The sequence below is a fragment of the Cucumis melo genome, chromosome 8 (genome assembly GCF_025177605.1).
Source record: "Cucumis melo cultivar AY chromosome 8, USDA_Cmelo_AY_1.0, whole genome shotgun sequence".
In the NCBI taxonomy this organism is placed as follows: Eukaryota; Viridiplantae; Streptophyta; class Magnoliopsida; order Cucurbitales; family Cucurbitaceae; genus Cucumis; species Cucumis melo.
Window position 1 is genome coordinate 9,992,492 of NC_066864.1, and position 21,174 is coordinate 10,013,665.

Genomic DNA, 21,174 nt, shown 5'->3' on the forward strand with positions numbered 1-21,174 from the left:
ATGGAGAGACCCGACGGGGTCGCTCCCACTTATGACTGCGTAGTCTGACGCGATTACCAGTCTAACATTGACATTGACATAGACATGACGTGAGTGGTCCGACGGGATCGCTCACAGCCCGAGCGTCTTAGGTACCTTGGGAATTATCAAGGGCCAGCTTGTCCCTACGGGGGCACATGTTGCACGTGTTTGGGGACGTGCCAATTTAGGGGTACCACTTTCAGGGCTCTAATAAGAAGTTGACAGGCACCTAGTGGGACTAGTAGGGGGTCCCTTACTGAGTATTGTTATGCTCACTCTTTCCATTTCCATTTTTTCAGGCAGAGGCAGAGGTTGGAACAAGGGCAAGCTGGCGAATGACCAGAAGTGATCGTGGTGGGCCATAGGGACACGCTTGCTTCCACTTGTGTCAAAAATTGGGTTTTAATATTGCATTTCATTTTTTCTTATATTTATTTTTATTGGTTATTTTATTTCGTTAAAAGTAGATAGGGCCCGAGGTAGGACTTCGTTTTACGCTTGTTTCACATTTTCTTTGTTAAATATTTTATGTTATTTGAAAGCTTGAGGTTTTGGCTTATTCTATTTTCAAAACTTTACAAACTTATATGTTCTTCTTAAATAGTAATGACTTCGACTTAGCATAAGGAGTTGGGTCATTACACCAAGCCTATCTAATATAGACTTGAACTTTATGTAGAGTCATAAACATGAATAGAGTTTGAGTATATAGCTCAAACGGTCTATAGTATATGAATAAGCTTGGGCACTTTATTTTGGTAACACTATGATGCGACCCTCTTTGTAGTTAGTATAAATGATGTGATTCTAAATTGTTCATATAGAGACATGGAAGTAGAGACATCCTATGTAAAGAGTTTACATAAAGAGTGGAACCATAAAATAGTCGCTTTTGAGTTATAACATCGTTGTTTATATCAGACTGACTATTTCAATTATAATGACCTAAGTAACTTAATCTTAATTTTTAGCTAACTATGAACTTTTGTTCAAATGAAATATCCTTAGATTTGCATAGGTGAGGGTAGTGAATTATTAGCGTTGGCTTAATAAATCTCCCATTTCAAGGGTAAGACCAGGTGGATGGTAGGGACATAGGATGCAAGACGAAATTTGCTCCTACCCACTTTAAGGTTAGTAGATATATTATGTCCTTAAGAACTAAATTGGGGCCTCACCCTCTCATTGGCCCGAGAGGGATTCGGTTTATAGGTTCGACCTTAAACTAATTGATCAATAGTGGATCAGTAGGACTTAAGGAACGAGATGTAGTCTCGATGGTAAAATGATATTTTGGTCCAGCCGAGGTTACGAACAACCTGTGAAGGATTAACTTACTAATCATGGTTTATAGGTTTGTTATTTTTTTTCATCTCGCAAACATCTCGCAGGCATCTCATAGATTCTTAAGTTCAAATGTTTAATCTCAAATGAATTATATACTTGTACTGATGTGATTTAGGGTGCTTTTAGCTACTATTTTTTGCATCTCGAAATCTTGTAAACATCTTGCAGTTTCCAAACTTTAAATGAGGCTGAATTAGTCATATACTTATTTAGGGTTCAACTATGCATGTTTTATTTAGCTTTTATCTACTGTTTTTTAATCCTGCAAATAAGTCACTTTTTTTTTATGTGATATGTCAACTTCCAAGTTCAGATCAATTTTTGCAGGAACTAAAAAGTTTAAGGTGGTTTAAGGATGTCACATGTTCGAATTTTAGTGCGTTATGATGGTGCATGGGATGAGGGACAAAGAAAATATGAAAGAGGCATGTTAAAAGGCATTGTCGTCAATAAAGAAATAACACACAAAGACTTATAGGCTAAATTATATGACCTTGTAGAAGTTGACCCTACAAAGTTTGACATAAGATGCAGATATGAGATAAAAGTGGAAAATGAAGATCCTCCATTTGAGTTAAGCAATGACCGTGATTTGAAGTTTTATTCTTAGTGAAAATCTATTGGAGGTCCCCCTAAATGTCTCATTTGAGCCTAGAAGCAATCAAAGCAAGAAAGTGTTAAATGAAGATTACAATTCAGTATTTGAGAGCAACCAAATTCATAACTTAAACCCTCATCCTCCAATTACAATAGTTACCTTAGATGAGAATGAAGTTTATATTGGTTCGGTTCAGGTTGGCTTCTATGATAACATGATAGGGACCACTTCGGCTATATGGGAATCATATGAGTCATATGATTTAAAAGATGATACTTTTACACGAAAGTCAGTTGAGATGAACAATGAATCATTTGACATCCCACAACAAAGAGATGCTCCTACAAAAGATTGTAAAGGAAAACTTAAAGTTCACTACAACTCCTCTAGCTGAAAGTTGAAGACAAAAAGAAGTGATTGGTTCGAAGAAAGCTCTACAAGTGAGGAGTTGGATGTAGGACAAATATATTTTTGCAAGAGAGATTTGTCAATGAGATTAAGTGTCTTGGCAATTAAAAAGAATTTCAGTTTGTAGTAAAAAAGTCTACAAAAGAGGCTCTTTTTTTTAGATACATTGACAACACATGTGGTTGGAGATTGCGAATGGTGAGATTGAAGGATTCAAATATATTAAAGATTAAAAAGTATGTCAAAGTTCGTTTTTGTTCTCTTGTGTTTTTGAATCGTGACCATAGGTAAGTAAAATCTTGGGTTGTTGGAGAATTAATAATGTCCAAATTTAAGGGAGCCACTCGATTATACAAACCACGTGATATCATAGAAGACATGAGACAAGACTATGACATAAATATGAGTTATGAAACAACATGGAATGCCAGAGAAAATGTATATGAATGAGCGCAAAGGTCTCCTGAAGAGTTATATAATCTATTGCGTAAATATGGTAAAGCACGTAAACTTACAAATCCAGGTACAATATTTCACATTGAACTCGAAGATGATCGTTTCTTCAAATATATTTTTATGGTTGTTGGTCCATGTGAGTCATGGATAGAACATTTCTTAAGAACAAATATTAGAGTTAGTTGATAGTTTCCATTTGCTTAGATGGTAAAAATAAAATTTATCCTCTTGCCTTTGAAGTAGTTGATAGAGAAACAGATGCCTTAATACAGGGGTTCTTAGAAAAATTGAAAGGTGTAATAGGGGAGGTGTCTAATCTAGGCTTCGTGACAGACTGGAAAACATGCTTCTCTAAGGGTATTTCATTAGTTTTTGCCACTGCATTCCACGACCTTTGTGTCTAACATTTGACTCAAAATTTGCATGATCCATATAAGAATGATACGGTAGCTACTTTGTTTTACAATGCATCAAGAACATATCGTGAATTAACGTTTCTAGAAGCATGGAAAAGTATTCTTGCATTTCTTAATGGTTCAGAGAAATATTTAAATGATGTTGGAATAGCACGGTGGTCTCGTGTTCACTGCCCAGAAAGACGATATAACATGATGACAACAAATATAATAGAGTCCATAAATTCTACGCCGAAAGAACCTAGAGATTTTCCTATTGCTTCATTCCTTGAACATGTTCGAGCTTTGCTACAGTGTGGATTTTGGGAGCGTCAAGAAGAAGACATTAAAGTGATGTCTACATTGACTAATGGGGTAGAGTTAGTTCTACAAAAGAAACAAGAACAAGCTTTGAAAATGAAGGTCAACCCAATTAACTATTACCAATTTCATGTCAAAGATTTAGATAAGGAGAAGGTTGAAAATCTTCACACTCAATAGTGCACTTGCAAGGAGTTTCAAGCTGAGCAACTACTATGCTCACATGCCATTGCCACAGCACGGGATCACAATATAAATGTTTATAGTTTATTTTTACCCTAATGAATGTTTGTTGGCAATATATTTGGAGGTCGTCTACTCAGTTGGGTATTAGTTAGATTGGAAGACAAGTGAAGACTACGAGCATATGACTATCTTATCTTCGAAAGTAGTCAAAAGAGTTGGTTGACCAAAGAAATAAAGGATTTCAAGTGTCGATGAAGCTCCTAAATTGCATAAAGAAAATGCATATCCATGAATAATTCTTCATTTTCAATTAGTTTTCTCCTACCAATTCCCTTTTCTATTATATTATTTCAATTTTCCCAAAGAGCAATACTACAATGTTGCTTTTAACACATCAACTTTTATTTTTTTCTAACAATTCGTGCACTAAATGTTACTACAACATTATCAATTATACGACATTTAAGAATCTTAAGTGCAATTAGCTTTATTTAAATTAGCTGGACTTACACTGTTTTGCTTCAGGATAACTTTATTCAAATTAGTTGGACTTAACTTTATGCAAAAATGGAATGTCGCCTAGTGCATCTCATTCTTTTTACTTTTTTCCTTTGAATGGTAGATATGGAAATGTAGAGCCTATGAACGGTAAAAACAAACTGAAACAACTTAAACTTATTGTGTTTTCTTGTTAAGAAAATGAGAAAACAAATGATAATGTGTGATTTCACTAGCTGAAATGGATTGGCTGCAATTCTTAAAACTCTTCTGATGTAAATGTTGTTTGGTGTGAATGAATTGAGATTCATGAAACATCTCTTTAGGCTTAGTAAGCAATTAATGAGTTTTTGCTGTATAAAACACGAAATGACCTTGACTTTCATGGTTGATGTAGGAGGAAGAGTCCATTTTCTCAAGTATCACTTATACATCTGTATTTAAAGTTTCTCTATTCGGAGCCAATCCCAAAATCTTTAACATTGGTTAATATTTTGCAATTTTCCTCTTGTTTTAATGCAGCAGGAGCCTCCTTTTGCCTTTTCAACTATCTGATTCAATAATGTTGTAAAACAATAATCTGTTAAGGATAATTTACAAAAGGGTAACACCATATGCCAAAAAATTATGTTCTCTAGATTCATATGCCAAAAAATTATAATGATATTAATTCCATGATGTTCATTACATCAACCGATTTATGTACACATTTCATAATATACATAATATACAACTCCTACTAATCTCGCAACAAAATTCAATACATAGAAAGGTTTGTCCATAATTGAAATGCCAATTATTTTCTAAAGTAGGACTTGTTTTCTTGACATAATGTAACTAAATCAAAGCTAATAGCTATGTACTCAAATACTTAATGCTGAATACGTAGCAATCACTATTGTTTCGTTGCAGTGGAATGGTGTCGACAATGACAAGTGGCCAAGGTTCCTTGTGTGTCTAGGATCTACCTCTCCTAGCAAAGAATCCAGTACTATCTAACAAATCTGGCACTAACTCTCGAATCGGTAGTAATATGCTTCTCATCTCTTTGACACTTGTAAGCGATGGAAGCGAATTCCATACCTTGACTTGAAAATTTACCAAATCCAAGCATAATAGAACCCAATGATTGGCATGGACATTGAATGGAGAGTAAACATAATCAACACTTGCCCAAGGATCTTTAAAGTCCTCTTTGGACCCAAAAACATAGTCAACCAACTGATACTCCCATTCAAATGGGCGATTCTCTTTAATACATTCTTTGTATTTGGTCCACTTTGCTACTAAAAGCCGCTACAAAGAAAAAAAATACACATGTATATGTATTTATGTCAGATCGAAAGACAAGAAGACATGAAGACAAATACTAAACGCAAATACATACATAAAGTAACGTTACAATTACAAACCATAAAGATTGTGTTTATAGTTGTGAAGTTTTGAGCAGAAGGTATCTTGACTGCCTTAATCTTAAAGCGGATGAAAAGAAAAAGTACATCCAAATGCTAATAGAAACAACAGTAAGCACTAAATGTATAGAGCCATAACAATAAAAAAAAATTATAATCACATAATGAATAAGATAAGTCCTTACCTCATCTTCCAACTTCAGACGACACATAAACAAGTCTTTGAAAAACTCAAACTTCAATTTTTTCCCATGAAAAGTTTCACGCACCTCATCGTTTGTACACTTGCCTGTAATACAAACTCTAATTCTATCTAAATCGGCGTCAAGTATTTTGTACATGGAATCATAAAGGAATGGTTGAGACTGAGAGGTGGTGGTGGTGGTGGATGTTGTAGATCATTTAGTTAGAGTTGTGAATGGGGTTGAGAGGTAAACACTTGCACGCTTCCTATGTGCGGGTTGAACATGTAGTTGTTGAGAGAAAAATGGTTCTATATCTTTGTGATGTCTGAATCCAAATGAGTAATAATTTTTTCCTAGTTTCCTCAATTTGAACCTCATCATCAACAACGTCTATTGGCTCCTCTAAATCAATCTAAACCTTCTTCTCCAACACGTCGATTGACTTCTATAGCTCAGTATTAACCTTACTGCCCATGCATTCATTTGGTCTCATCACCCACCCACCTTCATCCCATTACTTATGTCATCCTCCTTTGGCATTCTCAACCAAGGAAGGGTACTGACGGTGTCAACATATTCTTCACCCTATGAAAGCTTAAAATGCATTAGTATGGATAATGATAGAAAGTAAACATCAAGATTAGCGAGAACATGGAACCTATTGTATGAGTAATTACCAAGTATCAAATAACTAAACTCGATACAAAGATCAAAGGAGCATTAATAGTTTCTAAAAGCAAGACTTTGATGCCTAACCTTCTTTTGAAGTTCAATGTGTTTCAATATGGTTGACATCATGCCCTTCAATTCTTCAATATTTGATTTTAGACTTGTAAGTTGATTTTCAACAATTGCTACTCGATCTTAGAAATTTCGAATAACCTCTTTCATCTTAGACTTCGACATCTGTTTTGTACTCTTTTTGAAGTCACCTTTGTCATTACTAACTTCCCTTGCTCGTTTTGAATCACCATTCTTCGTATGGACATTATTAGATGGACAGGATTTTTCAAAAAGTTCACCTGATCAAGTAATTCTCAACTGCTCCTCTTCAGGTGTCATCTCAATGACCGCCTTAATTATCAACTAGAAAGAGAAAAGACAAATGTATTTAAGCTAAACAAATAGGTCTAAAATCTTGTGATTCTTCAGTTAGTTAGTATTGCTTGCTACTTACCATTGGCGAATCAAATACCTGGCTTATAGTTTGGGACTTTGGTGATTGTTGGCACACTCACCTCAACATTCATGGTATGACAACATCATTTACTTTATCTACACCACATCCAGTGATGGTTGGTATAGAATCATATGACCAAACCTATTCCACATTTGACAAATAAGTTAAGGAAGTGCCCCGAGATATATTGATATATAAATGTATGTATAAGTTTGAAGTAGGAAGTAGCATACCTGTAACACATGTGGAAATCCCATGATAGTATATTTTGTCTTAGTTGATTTCTTCTTTCCCTTGCAATGTTGCATGCCCAATGCTCTTTTTAAGGCACTAAGCATGCGTCCAAAAACAATTTCGTCCAATCATAATTGTCAAACGTGTTCCATTCATCAGCAATCTTTAAAAAATTATGGTTCACTTTGGTTCGCCTATCTTTTTCTAACAAGGATAGCTCTATAAAAGTACATCAAAGCTAATTTGACCATATCATCGTCATCACCCTCGTATTCCAAAAGTATGTCCTCTAAGTCAGTTACATAAATATACTCTTTGTCTTTGAAGACCTTATCCAACACTCTACTATTCCCAACCAACTGAATACTCTTTTTTAGGACCCCATAGACCCGTTACGATGTTAAACTCCCTCCTACCAAAAGTACATACAACACCCCCTAACAAGAAACTTATATGATCATTCCCTTCATCTTCCACTTCCCTTAACAATAAGTTGTGGATGAGTGACCCATAAAGGACAATATTTAGGTCCAAAAAGTGTTCGAACTTTATTTTCCTAAGTAAGGCTAACTTATTTAATATTACGTGTTGTATTTTCTAAATGAGACAAAGAACTTACTAAGGCATGGAAATGATAAGAAGGATTAATCTTCTACACGGGTCCATCAGTCGATATCGATGTCATAACTAAAACCTGAACAAAAACAGAACAAATGAAATATAATTGCATAAGAGACTTACTAAACATGGATAAAAGACTTTAAATGGCTTAGGAGGGGTAGTGATTTGATTTCGAAATATGTAGTGAAAGTTTGGAATGTGCGAGATGGGTGCAAGATGTGTGCGAGATAAAATATAAGGGCCTAAAAGACTTCCTAAACATGCATAAAAGCACTCTAAATGACTTAGGAGGGATAAAAATTTGATTTCGAAACCCATTAGTGAAAGTTTGTAATATGCGAGATGCGTGCAAGATGTCTGCGAGATAAAATGTAATGGCCTAAGAGAATTACTAAACATGCATAAAATCACTCCAAATGGCTTAGGAGGGATAGCAATTTAATTTCAAAATGCATGTTGAAAGTTTGGAATGTGCGAGATACGTGCGAAATAAAACATCAGAGCCTAAGAGAATTACTAAATATTTATAGAATCACTCCAAATGGCTTAGGAGGGGTAACAATTTAATTTTGAAATGCATGGTGAAAGTTTGGAATGTGCGAGATATGTGTGATATAATACATAATGACCTAAGAGAATTACTAAACATTTATAGAATAACTCCAAATGGCTTAGGAGGGATAGCAATTTAATTTTGAAATACATTGTGAAAGTTTGGAATGTGCGAGATGTGTGCGAGACGTGAAATATGCATAGAATCACTCCAAATGGCTTAAGAGGGGTAGCAATTTAATTGCAAAATATATGGTGAAAGTTTAGAATGTGAGAGATGCGTGCGAGAGGTGTGCGAGATAAAACATAAGGGCATAAGAAAATTACCAAACATGCATAGAATTACTCCAAATGGCTTACGAGGGGTAGTAATTTTATTTCAAAATGCATAGTGAAAGTTTGGAATGTGAAAGATGCATGCGAGAGCGTGTGAGATAAAACATAGGGGTCTAAGAGACTTACTAAACATGCACAGAATGACTCCAAATGGCTTAGAAGGGGTAGCAATTTAATTTCAAAATGCATGATGAATGTTTGTAATGTGCGAGATGTGTGCAAGATAAAACATAAGGTCCCAAAAGGCTTACTAAACATGCATAGAATCACTTCAAATGGCTTAGGAGGGGTATCAATTTGATTTCGAAATAAATAGTGAAAGTTTGGAATGTGCGAGATAAAAATATAAGTGCCTAAGAGACTTACTAAACATGCATAAAAACACTCAAAAGTAATGCATACAACATAAATTCAAACTTTTCTTTCTAAATCATGTTTCCAGCCCAACAACCACAAATATGTTTTTGATTTTGACATGAATATCATACTTTCATATAGTTTCACAAAATCTCATAACAACTTGCTTAACATTACAAGGGCATATGTTCTTAACTTTCTAAGAATCTTAAACTCAATTGAACCCTCTATTTTAAACCCGAGCAACAGAGATTTCAAGGACTATACTAATTTATAGCAAATAAATTGATTCCAAAAAGGCCTAAACCAAACTTTACTACTCAAAACTCACCAAAAGAGATATAGGCATTTGCTGAAAACTTTTTAAATAGATCCAATATCAGTTTAACAATACAACATAATAGTTATAAAAAGAGTACAAAAGAAGTTTAGAGCATTCTTACCTGTTGGGTCTTACCCAAAACGACTCAAACCCTGGGTTCGTTGGTGATCGATTTATCTTTAAACCTATAAAATTTTATATCTTTAGGTAGTAAGTAATGCAAAACAGAGGACGATTGGAAGTGGGTTAGAGATGAAACTCACTGAAGTAAGAGAAAACACTCTGAAAGGTGATCAAATTGGTTCGAACTTGCAAATGGAGCAATGACGAACCGTACCAGAAGAGCAACGAACGACACCAGAGTATCTTCGATTCTCACCGAAGTAAACGGGAAATTTCAAAAGTTTTGCAAGGAGAAGAATGCGAATCATTAATATTTTTTCCTTTAGGGTTGTTTTACGTGGAGGAGAAGGAAAAGTAAAATTTAATGAGGGGTATTTTTTGCAATTCACCCTCAAATTGTCCTAAAAATCAACTTTTTCAAAATCAACCCCAAAATTCTTTTAACCCTCCATTTTTGCCTTTTTTTTTTTTAACAATTTTCCTTATATCATTTAGTTAGACTAACTAGGGTAGATAAAAAATTACTAAATATGGTAACTTTTTGAAAATTGTTTTGGTTATTAAATGCTCTATGTCATTTTGAGATAAATGCTAACGTTAGTATTATTTTCAAATTAAAAAAAACTAGTCATTTTGAATTTTTAGCCATATTAAGAAACTTTTTGTCTATAAATAATCCTCTTTTTTGTCCATGGAAGATCCAAACACAAAGAAAAAGCATCACAAAGAAAACCCTATAGATTTTTACAACCTTCATATCCCATCTTATTCATTCAAACCTCTAACGTTCATAGCCACTACTTATCTTAGCCTTCATCTCTTCTTAAAAAAAAAAAAAAAACAAAAGATCTACAACATCCATTTTGTTTTCTCTTCTAACAAACCTTTAAAATTTTCATCTTTCTCCAAAAAGCTCTCTACAATACGAAAAATCCAACACATAAGAAGAACTCTAACTTAGTTGGAGGTGTATGGTAGAGCTTAGGTCCCAATGATCCACACTTCAAACAACAAAAGAGTTTAGTGTTTTGGATTTCAACAATTTTTTTTAGTTATTGTTCTTATTTTCCTATTTTCCTTTCTTTTACATCTATTTTTTTATTATCTTGTGAGCTTCTCTTTTACATATAATTTTTTTATTATACATATTAGGTTCACATTTTGTTGTTTATCTTTTTTTTATTATTATTATTTGTTGAATAAGAAATTTTGGAACCAATTACAAGTTGCCACGTCATTTACTAAAATAATTGTATTTAGGATTAACTAAAAGTTGGCATGTGTTCCAAATTAAATTTAAAGACAAATTGCACAATTCTAATGATGTCACATGCCTTTTTTATGACAATTGGATCAAATTAATTAATTTTGTTCAATTAAATATTATTTACTTGGGTTAAAATTCAATTAAGCTAAAAAATAAGCTTAATTTAGTCCAAAATTAAATATGACTCAAATCCATGTGATTGAGCCCATGGATATGGTTCATGGACCAGTCCACGCCCAAATCCATAAAAGCCCACAAGGAAACTCTAAAAATAGAGTTCTCTTCATTTGTGGAGGTTAGAAATTTTTTACTTTAGAAGGCCTACGAAGAATTCTCCCTAAGAGCTAGAAGACTCCTCAACTCATGAAGTCGACCGTCCTCAAAGATTGAAGTTTCTTTGAAGATACAAACTTTCTTCTAAGACTCCAACTTCAAGAACATCACGTGCTTCGCTTCCTCAAATCAAGCGTAAGCATCCAGGCGAGAAAGAATCAGAGGATCAAATTCTAGAGATCGAACCACATAGCATCAAATCAACATAAATACAATACCAACACAAGTTCAACTCCATGAACTAAATTTCTCCGAAAATATCACGTGAACAAATTGGCACGTCCAGTGGGACATCTCTACCTCGCATCTCTCTCTCTCGTCATCCAAATCTACAGATAAGCTAATGACAACAAGAAAAGTTGCATCCAAAGTTACTGTTGCAAATGACTCTTACACTGGACTTGTCACCCAAAGTCACTTAGAGAGAAACATGCAAGAACAAGAACAAAGTTATGTCCTCAAGAAGAAAAGTTTGGAACAACTGATAGAATCTCCTAAAGGCGGGATCCTCATGTAACGACCCGACTCCTTATACTGAATCGAAGTCATTACCAATATAGAACAAGTGGTTTAAGTCTTGAAAAAATTTCAAAACGCATACGGTTTAAGAAATTTTATTTATAAAATTCAAACAAGGTAGTCATGCAGAAACGTAAAAGCAATCTGAAATCCTACTCGGGCCCTATCTACATAAAAGATGGTAAGTGATGTAAAGTACTCAATTTCAAACGCGAAAATCTGAAATAAGAATAAGCGGAAGCGGTAGTCCCTATGGCCCTCCACGGTCTCACTTCGGGTCGCTCGCCAGCTTGCCCTTGCCCTTGCCCCGTCCTCTACCTGAAAACATAAAACGAAGAGAGTGAGTATAAAAATACTCAGTAAGGGACCCACTACTAGTCCCACTAGGTGCCTGTTAACTTCCTGTTAGAGTCCTGATAACTGGTACCCAATCTCTGGCACGTTCCCGAACACGTGCAATCATGCGCTCCCGTAGGAACGTAACTCTGGTCTTCGGTGCCCCGAGGGACACCTAGGACAGTCGGGATGCGAGGACCCCGTCGAGTCACTCGAGTCATATCTATATCCATGCTAGACTGGCGTCCCGTCGGACCACACAGTCCTCAATAGGTGGTGATCCCGAAGGACACCCATGCAGGTACGACTCTAACAGATCGAGCTAACAGGTACCCTAAGTGCAGTATACATACACATGGCATCAGCATATAACATATCATATAAATCATCTCTGCCCTCTCCGTCTCGACATTCGTCGTATAACTATAACGGCTCTCGCCACACATAACAGGCTATAGTATAGCCATACCGTCATTTACATCATACTAACATTGATTTCAGGCATCGTACCGTCCAATCCCCAACATGCAAAATTGGAGTATACATCATCTCATATTTCTAAGCGTGGAACTAGTAGTAGAATCTCTTACCTGGAGATTTACTTGACGAGTCCTAACCGCGAGGCAGTACGCTTTCCAAGCGACGAGGTCCTAACTGTTTAATATGCCAAAATTCGTAATTAGGTCGCCCACGATTAACGGTTCAAAACTCATTCGAAATGACTTACCCTAGAAGGAGATTGCAGTGCTCAAGCCCCTACTGAAGAAATCCCCCGCTGCAGCAGTTACTTGGTCCAAGACGTCCCTTAAGAAAAATGATCCAATTTAATTCCAAATTAAATTAACTAGTGCCCAAAATATTGAATCTTACTGGATAATGCCAAAATAATTGATTTAATTACCAAAAATTAGGTGGAAGGAGCCAAATTAGGCTTGGCGGCTCGGCTGGAAGGAGACAGAGATCGGCTCGGCTCGGCTTGGCGCAAGGATCTTGCGCGTGCGGCTCGGCTCGCGTCAGCAAGGAGGCGCGGCTCGGCTTGCAGTGCAGGCGGCGCGGCGCGGCTTGTGGTGCAGACCGGCGCGGCTCGTGGCGTGGGATGGGCGCGCGCGGGCTCGGCTTGCGACTCGGAGCGGGCGTGCGCGAGCGTGGAGCGGGTTCGGTTTCGGGCGAGCGGGCGCGGGTCGGTTTCGGGCGAGCGGGCGCGGATCGGTTTCGGGTTCGGGCGTCGGCCGAAACGTGGGTTCGGCTTCGACGGCTGGAGGCACGCGCGGCGGATCGGCTTCGAGTGGCGGCTGCGGGAGACGGCTGTGCGCGGATCGAAGCGGCTCCCTTCGGCTTCGATCGGAGCGGCGCGGCTGGCTGGCTTCGGCTGTCTCGACGAGTCCCGGCTGCGCTGCGTCGGATCTACGCGGCGCGGCGTGGCTGGCTGCGGATACGGCGCTCGGCTGCGCGGATGAGGAGCGGCTCCGGATTCGGCTTGCAGACGCGGCGCGGCTGGGATGGTGGTTCGGCTCTACTACGGCTGGCTCCGAGGGTTATTTTCGCAGCTGGCGGCGGTGGCGTGCGGCGGCGGCGGAGAGTGGCGGCGGCTATGGTGGGAGCAAAGTGGGGCTAGGGTTTTTCTTGGGAAGGTGATGAGTTTCACGCCTCCCAATGCCCCCTTTTTAAAGAATAAAAGAATAAAGAAATAAAAAATAAATTAACACCCACACCAATTTACTTTCTTTTCTTCTTTTATTATTAATTTCTTTTCTACTTTAGTCCAATGGCAACTCTCCTCTCTCTCTCTTCATTAAAGCCACCATTGACCCTTTCCAAGGCATTAATTAATTTGTTGCTTCACAATTAATTAATTTATTTCACTCTTAAACCTCAACAATTAAATACCAAGCCAAGGAAAATTTTAACCTTAATTAAGTGTAAGTCAAAATAAATCTCATTTCATAACCACTTTAAAAAAATAAAATACTCTTGAGGTGAACAATGGAACTCTAATCTACTGGGGCGTTACAACCTTCCCTCCTAAAAAAAAACTTTCGTCCTCGAAAGTTCTAATCCTCGAACAGCTCGGGGTACTGGGCTCTCATATCCTCTTCTTTCTCCCACGTGGCCTCTTCCACTCCATGGTTCTGCCAAAGGATTTTGACCAGTGGAATTTCTCGACTGCGAAGCTTCTTGACCTCCCTTGCCAAGACCTCGACAGGCTGCTCCTCGTAGCTCAAGTTCTCGCTAATCTGCAGTGGTTCGAAGTCCACCACATGTGTTGGGTCTGCGACATATTTCCTCAGCATGGAGATATGGAATACGTCGTGCACTGCAGCAAAAGATGGGGGTAGCGCCAAGCGGTACGCCACGGGGCCAATCCGCTCCAATATCTCGAACGGCCCTACGAAGCGTGGACTCAGCTTCCCCTTCTTCGCGAACCTCAGAACACCCTTCATGGGTGCAACCTTCAGAAAGACCATATCTCCCACTTCAAACTCGAGGTCCTTACGTCGTACATCAGCGTAACTCTTCTGTCTGCTCTGGGCTGTCAGCATACGAGCTCGGATCTTCTGTATGGCTGCGTTGGTCGTCTGCACTAACTCGGGGCCTAGCATCCTCTGCTCTCCAACCTCGCCCCAGCAGACAGGGGATCTACAGCACTTGCCATACAGAGCCTCGAACGGTGCCATACCGATGGTAGCCTGGTAGCTGTTGTTATAGGCAAACTCCATTAGATGCAGATGGGAGTCCCAACTTCCTGAAAACTCTAGTACGCAGGCTCGCAGCATGTCCTCCAAAATCTGGTTCAATCTCTCTGTCTGACCATCAGTCTGAGGGTGGAATGCCGTGCTGAAGTCCAACCTCGTACCTAATGCAAGTTGAAGTCCTTTCCAGAACTTCGATGTGAAACGGGTGTCTCTGTCTGAAATGATGGATACGGGTACTCCATGTAGTCTCACAATCTCTGTCATATATAGCTGCCCCCACTTACTGGCAGTGTAAGTGGATTTCCCTGGCACGAAATGGGCCGACTTCGTGAGTCTGTCGACCACAACCCAGATCACCGTGTAGCCCCTCAGGGTCTTGGGCAGTCCCGTAATAAAATCCATCGACACACTCTCCCACTTCCACTCTGGCACACTCAAGGGTTGCAACAACCCTGCTGGATGCTGCCTAGGTGCCTTCACCTGTTGGCACACCAAGCATCTACTGACAAAGTCTGCCACATCCCTCTTCATGCCCCTCCACCAATAGACACTCCTTAAGTCCTGGTACATCTTCGTACTCCCAGGGTGCATGGTAAACGGGGAACTGTGGGCCTCAGTCAAAAGCTCCGTCTTAACTGCGCTGTCTTCCGGCACACACAGGCGTCCCTCAAACATAAGGCCACCGTCAGAGGATATGGAGAAGTCTTCACCTTCCTCTGTCTCTACCACGCGACGCTTCTCTGCCAAGTAAGGATCATTCAGCTGAGCAGCAATGATCTTTTGCCTCAAGGTTGGCTGAACTGTCAACTGAGCCAACTGTGCGGTAACCTCACCTACTGAGACTGCAATCTCGGCTCTCTCAAATTCTCTGAGTAAGGGGGTCTGCTTGGTGATTAGCGCTGCTGAATGTGCCACTTTCCTACTCAGCGCGTCAGCCACTACATTTGCTTTGCCTGGGTGGTATAGGATCTCGCAGTCGTAGTCTTTCACCAACTCGAGCCACCTCCTCTGCCTCATGTTCAACTCCTTCTGAGTGAAGAAGTACTTCAGGCTCTTATGGTCGGTGTAAATCTGAATCTTCTCACCGTACAGATAGTGCCTCCATATCTTCAGTGCAAAGACTACAGCTGCCAACTCCAAGTCATGGGTAGGGTAGTTCTGCTCATGGATCTTCAACTGGCGGGAGGCATAAGCAACTACCTTACCTTGCTGCATCAGGACACAGCCCAGTCCCTTCTTGGAGGCGTCACTATAAATTACAAAGTTTCCCGAACCATCGGGCACTGTCAGGACCGGTGCAGTCACTAGCTTCTGTTTGAGCTCCTGAAAGCTCCTCTCGCATGCTGGGCTCCAGACAAAAGGGGTTCCCTTTCTGGTCAACTGGGTCAACGGGCTGGCTATACGTGAGAAGTCTTCCACGAACCTCCTGTAGTAACCTGCCAAGCCCAGAAAACTTCGAATTTCACTAACCGTGGACGGTCGAGTCCAGTTGGTCACCGCTTCAATCTTTGCGGGATCTACTGAAACTCCCTCACTGGAAACCACGTGGCCAAGAAACGTCACCTTCCTTAACCAGAATTCACACTTGGAGAATTTGGCATACAACTTGTTGGCTCGAAGGGTCTCCAAAACCTGGTGTAAGTGCTTCTCGTGCTCCGCCTCAGTTTTTGAGTAAATGAGGATGTCGTCAATGAAGACTATGACGAACGAGTCTAGAAAGTCCTTAAACACCCTGTTCATCAAATCCATGAATACTGCAGGAGCGTTAGTCAAGCCGAAAGACATCACAACGAATTCGTAATGTCCGTACCTCGATCGAAAGGCCGTCTTGGGAATGTCACCGTCCCTAATCCTCAACTGGTGATAGCCTGATCGCAGGTCGATCTTGGAAAAGACAGTGGCTCCCTGCAACTGATCGAACAGGTCGTCAATCCTGGGCAAGGGGTAGCGGTTTTTGACTGTCACCTTGTTCAGCTCTCGGTAGTCAATACAAAGGCGCATCGACCCATCCTTCTTCTTCACGAACAATACTGGGGCTCCCCAAGGCGACACACTGGGCCGGATGAAGCCTTTGTCCAGCAACTCCTGTAACTGGACCTTCAACTCCTTTAGCTCGGCTGGAGCCATTCTGTAAGGGGCCCTCGAGATAGGGGCAGTGCCCGGCTCTAACTCGATGGCGAAGTCTACTTCTCTGGGAGGCGGAAGTCCTGGAAGTTCGTCTGGGAAAACGTCGGGGTACTCCCTTACCACTGGTTCGGAAGATAGGGAAACTTCTGGCTCTCTCACATCCACTACGCTTGCCAAGATGCCCCAAGTTCCCTGGCTGAGTAGTTTACTAGCCTTCATGGCTGAGATGACCTTGGGTATACATACCATGCCTGCCCCCCTGAATTTGAAGCTAGCCTCGGAGGGAGGGTTAAAGACAACCTCCTTGCCAAAACAGTCTATATTTGCATGGTTGGCTGACAGCCAATCCATGCCTAGTATCACGTCAAAGTCCTGCATGTCTAACACTAGTAAGGTCACGTCTAACATACGATTCGCTATCTCTACCCGACATGCCTTTATTTGTTCTTTGGACAACAGGACCTCCCCAGATGGAGTAGAAACCGATAAAACACTACCCAAAGGCTCTACCTCCAAACCCACATGCTGAACGAAAACGGAGGATATAAACGAGTGGGATGACCCAGAGTCAAATAGCACAAAAGCATAATGCCCCAAAATTGGGAGCGTACCTGTCACCACTGTGCCAGCTCGCTCGGCCTCCTGCCGGGTGGTGGCGAAAACTCTCCCCTGCTGGGACGCAGAAGGCTGGGGCGGTGTCGTCTCAAAGGGTTTCCGAGGACACACATCAGCAGTGTGCCCCGGCTGTCTACATCTGAAGCAGACTCCACTTCCAGCTAAGCAACGACCTCCGTGGACTCTCCCGCAGGTAGTACAAGCGGGTAGCTCTCTCAGAGTCCTCCCGGCTGCTGCAAGCTCCCGTCGGTGTCTCTGGAAGACACCTCCTGACCTCAGTGTTCGCTGCGGTGCTACGTCAGGCTGCGTCTCCACCTTTCTCTTCTGTCCCAAGGCTGACCCTCTGCCGGCGGCCTTAGACGGATCGGCTCTCTCAGGCAGGCTCAAATCCAGTGCTATACGTAGTGCATCAGCATGCGTGGCTGGGCGGAGGGCTCTGACAATGCCCTGAAGGTCTAGCCTGAGTCCTCTAACGAATTTCTCCGTCCTGGCAGCCTCATCCCTTACCATATCGGGAGCAAAGCGGGACAGCATATCGAACTCGGCGTCGTACTGCTCCACCGTCATGTCGCCTTGCTCCAAGTTTAGGAACTCTTGCAGCTTGGCGTGCTTCACATTTGCAGAGAAGAACTTAGCATAGAAGTTCTCCTTGAACTGCTCCCAAGTTATTTTGCTGACATCGCCCCCCAGCATTCTCTCAGCGGTCTCCCACCAGGCGGTGCCCCTGTCCTCCAAGAAGAAGACTGCACACTGCACCTTCTGGTCTTCTGGGCACTTCATGTACCGGAAAATAGTCTCTATGGACGTCAACCACATTTGGGCCTTTGTGGGGTTGTCCATGGATCCGTCAAAGGTCTTGGGATTATACTTCCTGAAATCCCGTAAGTGCTTCGCCTCGGCCGACAGTTGAACTGGTACTGGTTGAGCTTCCTCAGGGGCTGGAGGAGCGACGGCCTGAGCCGGAACAGGGGCGGCCTGGGCCTGAGCAGGGGCGGCCTGGTTCTGCTGGGCGGCAAGGAAGGGCGCCAAAGCAGCTTGCAGCATGTCCTGATAACGCTGCTCCATCGCGGCGAGATCCGCCTGGGTGACCGGTGCGTTTGGGTCGACTGCCGGTGCAACAGGTGGCGCCTCCGGCTGGCCACGACCGGCTCCTCTGCCTCCCCTACCACCTCCTCGGCGTGCACCCCTACGTGGCGGCATTCTCCCTAAAATTCACCAACAAACTTTTCACCACGAGAACTTAACACCCTATATCTAGGTCTTAGACTATTCAGGCAAAATTGTAATCTTAACATTAGCAAGGCTTTAGACATACCTGGCGAGTGCCGAAGGACCGTATAGCCATAGGGTGAAGTAAAACCAAAACAAAAAAAATGACTTACATCGTAGGTCAGTCTACAGAACCTAAAACACTGTGCTCTGATACCAACTGTAACGACCCGACTCCTTATACTGAATCGAAGTCATTACCAATATAGAACAAGTGGTTTAAGTCTTGAAAAAATTTCAAAACGCATACGGTTTAAGAAATTTTATTTATAAAATTCAAACAAGGTAGTCATGCAGAAACGTAAAAGCAATCTGAAATCCTACTCGGGCCCTATCTACATAAAAGATGGTAAGTGATGTAAAGTACTCAATTTCAAACGCGAAAATCTGAAATAAGAATAAGCGGAAGCGGTAGTCCCTATGGCCCTCCACGGTCTCACTTCGGGTCGCTCGCCAGCTTGCCCTTGCCCTTGCCCCGTCCTCTACCTGAAAACATAAAACGAAGAGAGTGAGTATAAAAATACTCAGTAAGGGACCCACTACTAGTCCCACTAGGTGCCTGTTAACTTCCTGTTAGAGTCCTGATAACTGGTACCCAATCTCTGGCACGTTCCCGAACACGTGCAATCATGCGCTCCCGTAGGAACGTAACTCTGGTCTTCGGTGCCCCGAGGGACACCTAGGACAGTCGGGATGCGAGGACCCCGTCGAGTCACTCGAGTCATATCTATATCCATGCTAGACTGGCGTCCCGTCGGACCACACAGTCCTCAATAGGTGGTGATCCCGAAGGACACCCATGCAGGTACGACTCTAACAGATCGAGCTAACAGGTACCCTAAGTGCAGTATACATACACATGGCATCAGCATATAACATATCATATAAATCATCTCTACCCTCTCCGTCTCGACATTCGTCGTATAACTATAACGGCTCTCGCCACACATAACAGGCTATAGTATAGCCATACCGTCATTTACATCATACTAACATTGATTTCAGGCATCGTACCGTCCAATCCCCAACATGCAAAATTGGAGTATACATCATCTCATATTTCTAAGCGTGGAGCTAGTAGTAGAATCTCTTACCTGGAGATTTACTTGACGAGTCCTAACCGCGAGGCAGTACGCTTTCCAAGCGACGAGGTCCTAACTGTTTAATATGCCAAAATTCGTAATTAGGTCGCCCACGATTAACGGTTCAAAACTCATTCGAAATGACTTACCCTAGAAGGAGATTGCAGTGCTCAAGCCCCTACTGAAGAAATCCCCCGCTGCAGCAGTTACTTGGTCCAAGACGTCCCTTAAGAAAAATGATCCAATTTAATTCCAAATTAAATTAACTAGTGCCCAAAATATTGAATCTTACTGGATAATGCCAAAATAATTGATTTAATTACCAAAAATTAGGTGGAAGGAGCCAAATTAGGCTTGGCGGCTCGGCTGGAAGGAGACAGAGATCGGCTCGGCTCGGCTTGGCGCAAGGATCTTGCGCGTGCGGCTCGGCTCGCGTCAGCAAGGAGGCGCGGCTCGGCTTGCAGTGCAGGCGGCGCGGCGCGGCTTGTGGTGCAGACCGGCGCGGCTCGTGGCGTGGGATGGGCGCGCGCGGGCTCGGCTTGCGACTCGGAGCGGGCGTGCGCGAGCGTGGAGCGGGTTCGGTTTCGGGCGAGCGGGCGCGGGTCGGTTTCGGGCGAGCGGGCGCGGATCGGTTTCGGGTTCGGGCGTCGGCCGAAACGTGGGTTCGGCTTCGACGGCTGGAGGCACGCGCGGCGGATCGGCTTCGAGTGGCGGCTGCGGGAGACGGCTGTGCGCGGATCGAAGCGGCTCCCTTCGGCTTCGATCGGAGCGGCGCGGCTGGCTGGCTTTGGCTGTCTCGACGAGTCCCGGCTGCGCTGCGTCGGATCTACGCGGCGCGGCGTGGCTGGCTGCGGATACGGCGCTCGGCTGCGCGGATGAGGAGCGGCTCCGGATTCGGCTTGCAGACGCGGCGCGGCTGGGATGGTGGTTCGGCTCTACTACGGCCGGCTCCGAGGGTTATTTTCGCAGCTGGCGGCGGTGGCGTGCGGCGGCGGCGGAGAGTGGCGGCGGCTATGGTGGGAGCAAAGTGGGGCTAGGGTTTTTCTTGGGAAGGTGATGAGTTTCACGCCTCCCAATGCCCCCTTTTTAAAGAATAAAAGAATAAAGAAATAAAAAATAAATTAACACCCACACCAATTTACTTTCTTTTCTTCTTTTATTATTAATTTCTTTTCTACTTTAGTCCAATGGCAACTCTCCTCTCTCTCTCTTCATTAAAGCCACCATTGACCCTTTCCAAGGCATTAATTAATTTGTTGCTTCACAATTAATTAATTTATTTCACTCTTAAACCTCAACAATTAAATACCAAGCCAAGGAAAATTTTAACCTTAATTAAGTGTAAGTCAAAATAAATCTCATTTCATAACCACTTTAAAAA

General features: G+C 42.0%; 1 long non-coding RNA gene across 1 annotated transcript; it reads right to left on the reverse strand.

Annotated features, from left to right (window-relative positions):
- Positions 1–18,960: 18,960 nt before the first annotated feature.
- On the reverse strand, positions 18,961–20,571 carry LOC127150495 (uncharacterized). The gene is made up of 3 exons (XR_007822868.1): positions 20,117–20,571; positions 19,943–20,019; positions 18,961–19,869 (listed from the first exon to the last, which is right to left on the reverse strand). It is a non-coding gene; the product is annotated as an uncharacterized LOC127150495 (long non-coding RNA).
- Between the last annotated feature and the right edge of the window lie 603 nt (positions 20,572–21,174).